Source organism: Sinocyclocheilus anshuiensis, unplaced genomic scaffold (genome assembly GCF_001515605.1).
Source record: "Sinocyclocheilus anshuiensis isolate Anshui unplaced genomic scaffold, SAMN03320099.WGS_v1.1 scaffold218, whole genome shotgun sequence".
NCBI classification, from domain to species: Eukaryota; Metazoa; Chordata; class Actinopteri; order Cypriniformes; family Cyprinidae; genus Sinocyclocheilus; species Sinocyclocheilus anshuiensis.
This window is the reverse complement of record NW_015547665.1, coordinates 828,762-838,646: the sequence shown is the minus strand read 5'-3', so window position 1 is coordinate 838,646 and position 9,885 is coordinate 828,762.

Sequence of the window (9,885 nt, the reverse complement as noted above, 5' to 3'; positions counted from 1 at the left end):
GCGACTGTGCAGGAAGCCACTTACGCATTCTGCCTCTTCGCAAAGCATTTTAATAACAGGAAGAGGTGGTGTCGGCAAAAGTATGCAAATGTGTTTCTGATGGAACTGATGTTTTTTGCCTGATCATATTGATTAGGGAACTTTTATTAGTGTTCATCACACACGTTGATATTGTGACGTTTTATCAGAGAAACATGTTGCATTGTGGCATATGATTACTGTACATGATGGTGCAAATTTAACCCTCATATTTTGTTTGGGGTCTGAATGGTTGATAATTTAATAGCCAAAAAAAAGTGTTATTTAAAGTTATTCTGTAAAGCCTGGCAAAAGAATAATATTTAGAAAAATATATATATTTTTTTTTTTGGAAGTTTATTGAACCTTTAGAGAAAATATGAAAACAAAAATCTAAAAAAAGTTTGCATATGTGTTTTTTGTTGAGTATCATATTTGATACATCAGGTTTTTATGGCTCATATAGTATAATATAGGAGAATATGGAGCTCACACGTGATTTTTATGGCCAGAATGTAAGATGAAAGTCTGATAGCTTGTAATATAAAGTCGATGAGATCTTTATACAGACTACTTACATACAATGTATATAATTATCAGTTGTCACTTTATACTGTATCTCCTTATAATATGTCTCAGTAGGATGATATCTAAATTAGTGCTGTCAATCGATTAAAAAAAATTACTAATCACATTTTTTCTGAAATTAATCGTGATTAATCCCACCTAACATTAAAGTTTTAAAATTTACTTTTATATTGCAATAATTTCACATTCAATCTTCAAATTAATGTAGAAACAACATAAAGACAGTATATTTTTCATATTTGTCTACTGGCATCTTTTTTTATGACTGATACCAATACTATATGATGTCTCTATGAAATCATTTTTTTCTAAATCTAATATTTAACCATTGATTATAGCCATTCAACATTACAGTATAATTGAGAGCTATCAATTTTAAAATTTATTAGACTTTAAAAAGTAACAACTTCTCATTTAAGTGAACTTAAACCAATCTTCACATAAACCCATTATAATAAATGTCATATTTAGCTACCTGTGCCCTTCAGCAAGTAGGAAATATACAGAAATTGAATATAGTTATCGAATTCTAAATTCTACATTAAATATAGATGAATCCTTAAAGCTACAAAAGTTATTGATTTCCTCCTTTTCTTTTGTTCTTTGATTAACAGACATCATAGCAGTTGGGTTATTAAGTTATTTTGGCTGCTTTAAGAGCTGCCGCTGCTGAACATGACGCGGATCTGACACGCATCGTATTTTCTCACAGCTCTTTACCTTTTCTGACCCACTTCAGCTCTTAAAGTCTCTAGTAATGAGCTGATGAGTTGAATCGGGTGTGTTCCTGAGGAGCTGAATGAGGGAGACAGTGCTGGGGTATCAAGGACAGTTTTTAAAACCGCTGCATTTCAGAGACATGTTCTTAAATCTGACTCATATACATGCATGCACAGTTTTAAGGCAGCTTTAATCGCCTTTTTGGTAACTTCATGACTTAGGCTAACTGACGACATAACTACGACATTGCATGCTCGTAGTTTATTTTGCGCTTTAACATGATATAATATACAGAGCGCACCGTCACATTTGTGTGTGCAATTGAAGAGCACGTGCTACGAGCACAGTATAACGGCTGACAGGACAGGAAATTTGGTTTTTACTGACATATGGCCTGACAACATCTCATCTGACCGCAGTTCACTGTTGTTCTACTGAAGCTCCCTCTTCACCTGTAACCAGAAGCAGCAGTTGTGAGTGGGGTGGCTAACCCTGACTTCGCCCCTGCGTTAATTGCATTAAATATTTTTAACTCATTAAACTGAAAAAAATACTTGTATGCGTTAACGCATTAATTTTGACAGCACTAATATAAATGCATAGGTTTATGATCAAAGCTCTGTAGTTTTATTGTGGGAGCAAAACATATAATGCAATGCAATACAGTGAAGATTGAGACATTGTATGAACAAATGTTCCTCAAAAGCCCGATGTATCATATCTGATACTCACATCTTAACATATTTTTCAAAAAATTATGTATTAATAATCAAGTAAACCATAGTTGCTTCAGTCAGTAAATGTTCATCTTGAAATATTACTAAAAATATAACAATTCAGCCCTCTACGGACACCTTGGCAATTGAATCGCGCGTCAATTCTCTCTCTCTCTCTCTCTCTCTCTCTCTCTCTCTCTCTCTCTCTCTCTCTCTCTCTCTGCGTGTGTGTGAAACAAAGCGACGGGGAGTCGTGCGCCTTCGCACTAGAGTTTACGGTACGTTAAATACAGGTGCGTTGCACATCCATACAGCACAGATCGCTTGACGGAGAGTGAAACTGAAGCGCTCAGTCAGAGTGTTCTGTGAGTGAAAATATATCTGGGCTACACTTAACCTCCAACTCACACACTGGCGAGTAAAATCTGAGAATTTATTAGCCATTGGCTAATATTAGACATAATTTAGTCGCCCAGAGTAAGATTTAGTCGCATATGCGAGTGATTTACTCGCAATGTAGAGGGTTGCGAATTATTCTTAAGTTTACTTTATCAAATTCAGTAAAGATTTCACAGCAAAAAAAACACATGAACCATGACCTGAATGAGGATAATTTTTTTTTTTTTTTACACAAATTGTCATTCATCATTTGTGTGACAGACATGAATGACACCTCGAATCATGCAGAAGTGTAGTTTTGCTTTTTTAAAATATTACATTTCTATCTTGCGCTGGTAAAAAAAAAAAAAAAAAAACAAGATTTGTTAAGAAATTGTAAAAATCTATTTATTTTTCAACAGATTTTCACCCCAAACATAAATAAAAAAACTTGTACTAGATAATATTCAGCTGTCAATGTGCATGCCAAATGTATGTTCAAACAGAGGGTTTTAAAGGCTTCAATGATATCTGCTTTGACTAGGTCAGAGTAAAAGAATAAAATAATTTGAAGGGAAATTAGCTAATTTTTAAGTTGTTATTATTAGCAAGTCAATCTCAATAGAACTTGAGGGTTAAATGGCAGCACTATGTCTCATCTTCAAACAAACCCTTCTCTCATATGATTAATTAACTTTAAAGTTATACCCTAATTGTAACGCCCTGTTGTCTTACAGAGTAAGTATATGACACATAGAAATATTTTAGCTGAAACATATGCATGTTTCATAATGCAGATTGTGTAGCTGAATGAATGAAATGATTATTGTATATCTGTGTGGCATGTGATTCTTTTGTAAAGGGTCAGAGTTTTACATGTTATTGGCCTTCAGGAAGAAACATATTAAAGGAATGTTCCGGGTTCAAGTTCTACATCTGTGCTGCAGATTAACACAGAAAATCATTTTGGTTTGTTCCTCAGTTGTGTGTACAGTGATACAGTGGAAGTCTGTGGGGAAAAGCATTGCAGCAGGATAAAACAGACTATAGAAACTATAGTCACGAGACATTATGTGTCAACATGACAGTAGTGTAATAAAATTATTAGGGCTGTCAGTTTAACGCGTTAACTTAATTCATTAGTTATGAAAAATGAACGCGATTAAAATATTTTAACGCAGTTAACGCACTGGCCCCGCCCCCAGACCTGTAAGTCATCTTACATTTCATACGGTTGACTGTTGACAAACATGATGCAGGGCAACAACTCCATAAATGCAGTTATGCTCTACAATTAAAGCTATTGGGACAAAAAAATGCCCCTGTATGAGTTTTTGTCTCATATTTATATGAGCGAGAGCAATATCACATGAGTGATTTTTGTCCTGAATATCACGAGTTTAAATGTGATTTTATACAACAGTTCAGTACAAAAGAAGTTGATATTGTGTTATATTTTAAACAGAATCTTATGTTTTTGCTCAATTTTGCAGAGAATATATTACCTTTAAAGCCACAGCAGAACTGTTGCGTCTCCGAGCAACACAGCAGTGTTTAGTTTCTGAATGAATCCGCGTTTTGAACGAATCTTGTGAATCAATGATTCAAAGGCCCATTCATAAAGAGAGTCGTTTACTGAATTCCTAAATGAATCAGCCGTTTGAACAAATCGAATGAAGACATTTACCGCCACCTGCTGGCAGATTTATTTTCTTATTTAGAGTATTATTTAATTTAAAATAATAATAATAATAATAACATTAAAGGGATAGTTCACCAAAAAAAATGTAATTCTGTCATCATTTACTCAATCCTGAATGACTTTCTTTCTTTTGTGGAACATAAAAGAAGGTATTTTGATGACTGTTGGTAACAAAGCTGTTTTGGTTACCAACGACTTTCATTGTATGAACAAAAATTCTGAGATGTTTCTCAAATTATCTTCTTAGGCCGTTGTAGCCTAAATGTTTATGTGTAATAAATTTTATGTTGAAAAAACTCTACAATTTGTAATGTCTACTTGATACTTTCTCATTTAACACAAAAATAGCTTTAAATAATCTTTTGTAGGTATTTTCACGGTCAAATTTATTTTGCGATTAATTGCGATTAATTATATTAATTAATCGAAACATCATGTAATTAATTAGATTACAAATTTTAATCGACTGACAGCCCTAAAAATTATCTCCAATTTTTCATCTCATGTTAACTACACTGAGAAAAAAAAAATGGTGTAGGGTTTATTTTGAAACAATTTTCCCTCAGAAACTGCTAGTAAATTTCACAAAAGAAATACAAAAAAATGGCAAGTAACACATTGAACAAGTAAATGTGAAATTTTGAAGCAGAAATTAAATATTGAAATATAATCATTCTGAAATAGTATTTTCTTTTACAACATACTCCAGTACGTGTTTTTTTTTTTTAACAGCTTCAAAAAAAATCATATTTTGGTCACGTGTTGAACATGCAAGCACAAGAAGAATTCAAAAACACTATTTTATTTCGATACAGAGGAAACACTAGGAGATAACTTCTGGGAACACGTGCAACACAACCGTACAAACACAATACCGGACACAGAACTCAGGAAACACAGGGCCTAAATAACAGGGTGTAACGAGGGAGAACAGAAAAAGGTGGGAAATAATCAATTAACTATACAAACTGAAAACTAGGTCAAATGAAAGAAACAATGGAAAGACATACATGTTATAAAAAATACACTTTAAAAATATCAATTGAATTGTATTCATTCAAAATTTAAAAAAATGTAAATAATTTTTCAAATTGACAGATTTACAACTTTAATCTTGTGCAGAAAATACTTTTTCTTTAAACCTTCTGAAATATTTTTCCCGTTTGACTTCCTTTGTAAGAGCATTAATGTAAACACATTTTTATATAAATGTAAAATGATAAAGTAATGGAAGTGGGTTTTTTTTCTTTTGAACTGTATTCCACTAACATGCATGAAGCATGGACTTTTGATCAAGCAATTTATTTTTTTTATTTTTCCTTGCACAAGCACAGAGACTTCCAAAGAAATGGGCTAGAATGAATGCTCACACTTATTTTGGATTAATAACATTTGTGTTTTGGCCCATCAAGTACTGAATTCAACCGTAAGTAATCCATAAACATGTATATTTTAGGACCTATAACAACCCAGCCACAACACATAATTGCGAATAATATGCCTTACCTTAACACAGAATCAACCACAGAGTCCAGCGTTTATATTTGTTCTACGAATCTTTGAGTTAACATGTACTAAAGTGGAATTTGCACCGCAGCGCCCCCACACCTTGATGCTCATGACAAGAATAGCATGTATAGTTATCTTTATTGAAGTGAATTAGGTTTAAATCGCCGTCATGCATGGATGAATGATATTTTTGCAATTTTACACATAATAATCCACGATGATCACATTACACAAAACTGAAATTGCACGTCAAAATAACACATTGTCAATATTTTTTGAGCCCCCCCCCCCAAATTTCACAAATCACGTTTTCAGGGGAGCCCATGTCTTATTAAGGGGAGCCGAGCTCCCCCTAGCTCCCCCGTACTTCGCACCCTGGTTGCAGTATTTACAACAACGTAAAGCTTGTTTAGTGCCTGTGTCATTTCCTCACATAAAGGCAGATGTGCGTCTTTCCCCTGCATGAAGCTAAATATGGGCTTTTCCCACTTAACCCTGGGTTAACAACTCTTTTAAACCCCAAATTAAGGCCCTGGGTTAATAACATTCACACTTTGACATCAAATAATGTATCACGGTTTCCACAAAAAAATTTAAGCAGCACTGTTGCCAACATTGATAACAAGACTAAATGTTTTCTGAGCTGTAAATCAGCATATTATAATGATTTCTGAAGGATCATGTGACACTGAAGACTGGCGTAATGATGCTGAAAATTCAGCTTTGCCGTCAATGGAATAAATTACATTTTAAAATTGAAAATGGTTATTTTAAATTGTAAAAAATATTTCACAAAATTATTGTTTTACTGTAATTTTGATCAAATGAATGCAGCCTTGGTGAGCATAAATTATTTCTTTAAAAAAAAAAATTACCCACCTCAAAGTTTTGAATGGTAGTGTACATGCCCACATTTCCACAGATTGGTTATTAAAAAAAAAGTCATATGTTAACCCGGGGTTAAAAATTTGATTTTCAAGTGTGAAACAAAACACAACCGCAAACATGATTGATTGATTACAGTTAACTCATTCTCATGCAAATACATATTCATCTTTAAAAGTGTGTTTTATTATTATGATGGAGCAATTTGAGTAAACCAAGGGCTGCTAAATATAAATGAGTATCGCTGTACTGTGGTCAGGATATGTGTCATGTTTGCAGTGTGAGATCCAGAATGCTGTTTGACTGTTTCTTGATGCTTTTGGGTGCATCTACAGATGACAGTATCCAATGAGTGTCATTAAGATACATTCTGTTGAAAAACTACGGACATTAAACTGTTAGAGACTGTTAACTACTTGAAAAGAGTTCTATTTTGCTCTCAATGCCTGTAGACTAATCTATCGCCACTATGTGTGAAACTTTAAGAGACAGATCAGCATGTAAACAGGGCAAAATGCACATAACAAATACTTTCCAATAATAGGGTACAAAATACGGCTTAAAATAACTTCAACAATAAAAGTAATATTAAAAATAATAAAAATATGTGTCAGTGAAAGAAGGCTTTTTGCCTAAATTAACAGGTTAGTTCACCCAAAAATGAAAATTCTGTCATTAATTACTCACCCTCATGTCGTTTCAAACCCGTAAGACCTTCGTTCATCTTCGGAACACAAATTAAGATATTTTTGATGGAATCTGAGAGCTGTCTGACCCTGCATAGACAGCAACGCAACTGAAATGTTCCCAAGTCCAGAAACGTAGCAAGGAGATCTGTAAAATAATCCATGTGACATCAGTGGTTCAACCGCAATTATACGAAGCTACGAGAATACTATTTGTGTGCAAAAGAAAAAAAAAAAAGACTTTATTCAACAATTCGTCTCCTCCGCGTCACCCTGTAGCGCCATTTTGGAGAGTATCAGCTGGACGTAAACAGCATATGCTGTTCTGTGTCAGCTGTGTCACACGGATACGCCGTTTTCGTTCCGATCAAATCACAACAACGTAGGAAACAGATCCGGCGTGACGCAGCTGACACAGAACAGCATACGCTGTTTACGTCCAGCTGATACTCTCCAAAATGGCGCTACAGGGTGACGCGGAGGAGACGAATTGTTGAATAAAGTCTTTTTTTTTTTTCTTTTGCACACAAAAAGTATTCTCGTAGCTTCATAAAATTGCGGTTGAACCACTGATGTCACATGGATTATTTTACAGATCTCCTTGCTACGTTTCTGGACTTGGGGACATTTCAGTTGCGTTGCTGTCTATGCAGGGTCAGACAGCTCTCAGATTCCATCAAAAATATCTTAATTTGTGTTCCGAAGATGAACGAAGGTTTTACGGGTTTGAAACGACGAATTTTCATTTTTGGGTGTACTATCCCTTTAATCTTTAATTTTTGGGGGGTTTAACTAGTTTGGGTACAAACATTGGTTTGTAGTTACTGATAAACTTATATGTCCCATAAATTAACAAAAAAAAAAGTTTGTTTGATTGTTTTTTCTTAATATATAAAAAACAGGGTTTGAATGGTTGATGTTTGAAACTATTTGGCATGCTGTAAATTTAATGTTAGTTAATAGTTTATCGAACGTATTAATAGCTCTTTAATTTCATCCTCCAAACTTCATTTGCAAGGTTTTGTCATCAGTCTTATTCATACTGGTTTTTGAAACACAAACATTACAGTACCTTGTGTATTATCCCAGTGTATTTGAAATGATGGGGAAAGCACCAGATAGCTACTGTGTGTTGACCTAGTAATAACAGCATGTATATCAACCCGACTGTATCTTGCCCTTATTTCTGTTGGTTTTTCTTATGGCATAATAAAGCACACTGCCATAAGGGACACACTGAATTATAAATCTAGCTGCAAATTCATGAATCCATACCTGTGAACATTTTATAACTTTAAATTTATTTTCAAGGGCATTTTATGGGATTATGGATCATTCATGAAAGTCTGCTTATTAAACTGGATTGATTGAAATAATTTAAGAGGAATGCCTTATCCGCCAAACATTGTTTTTTTGTTTGTTTTTTTGGTAACACTTTACAATAAGGTTCCATTAGTTAATGTTAGTTAATGTATTAACTAACATGAACAAACAATGAACAATACATTTAGTATTTAATAATTTGTTTATGTTTACTTTGTTAATGTTAATGAAAATACAGTTGTTCATTGTTAGTTCATGTTAATTAACAGTGCATTAACTAAGATTAATAAATGCTGTAGATGAACTAAAGTAGTTAACTAATGATACTTATTGTATAGTGTTAACATATATATATATATATATATATATATATATAAAAGGGCAATTTTCATATTTATTTTTTGTACAAAAAATTAAAAAATTTGTATCATTTCTATACCCATAGTATTTATTAATATTTTAAATGAGATTTTTTCTATTTTAAGTTTTCATTTCAATTTTAGTTTAAGCTTGTAATTTTTATTATTTTTTTATATTTCTAATAACATTTTAATTTATTTTTATTTCAGTTTGCTTTATTCATTTTAGTACTTCAACTTACCTTTTTTAAAAGTTAGTTGCTAAGATAACATGTCCTATTTTAATTTCCACATTTTCCAAAAATTTTCCAATTTCTCGTGTAATATTTATATTTTATTTTAGCTTTCAAGATTTCAGTTTTAACAAAAACGATTTTTATTAATCTCATAATTAATATCATTATTATTAATAGTATTTATTGATATTTTAAATTAGCATTTATGTTTATATTTTCAGTTTTCATTTAAGTTTAGTCATTTTGTTTCATGCTTGTTATTTTTATTTATTTTTATATTTCTATATAGCTTTAATTTATTTGTGTTTTAGTAAGTTTGGTATTTCGATCAAATTAGTTTCCAAGTTTTTCATGTAATATTACTATTTTATTTATTTCAGCTTTATTTCAATTAGCAAAAATGATCATAGTTTTAGTGTTAGTTAATACAGCAACACTGGCCACAGTCATAAAATAGATTAGTTTTCCACCTTCTCTCAGAATAACCTAAGAATTAAAGTGATCGTTCACCCAAAAATGAAAATTCTGTCATTATTTACTCACCATCAAAACCTGCATTCCTTTCTTCTTCTTCTTCTTCTTCTTCTGTGGAACAGATTTTTGTCATTTTGAAGTGTATTCTTGGCTTGTAATGTCACAAGGAACATGATACGAGCCTTTGAATCACAGCACACAATAATGGTGTCATCCAGCAGTCTGGTTCACTGTACTGGTTCATCTTTATTCAGGACCTCGTAGTACTGTATGTCACCTTAAAGACTTTAA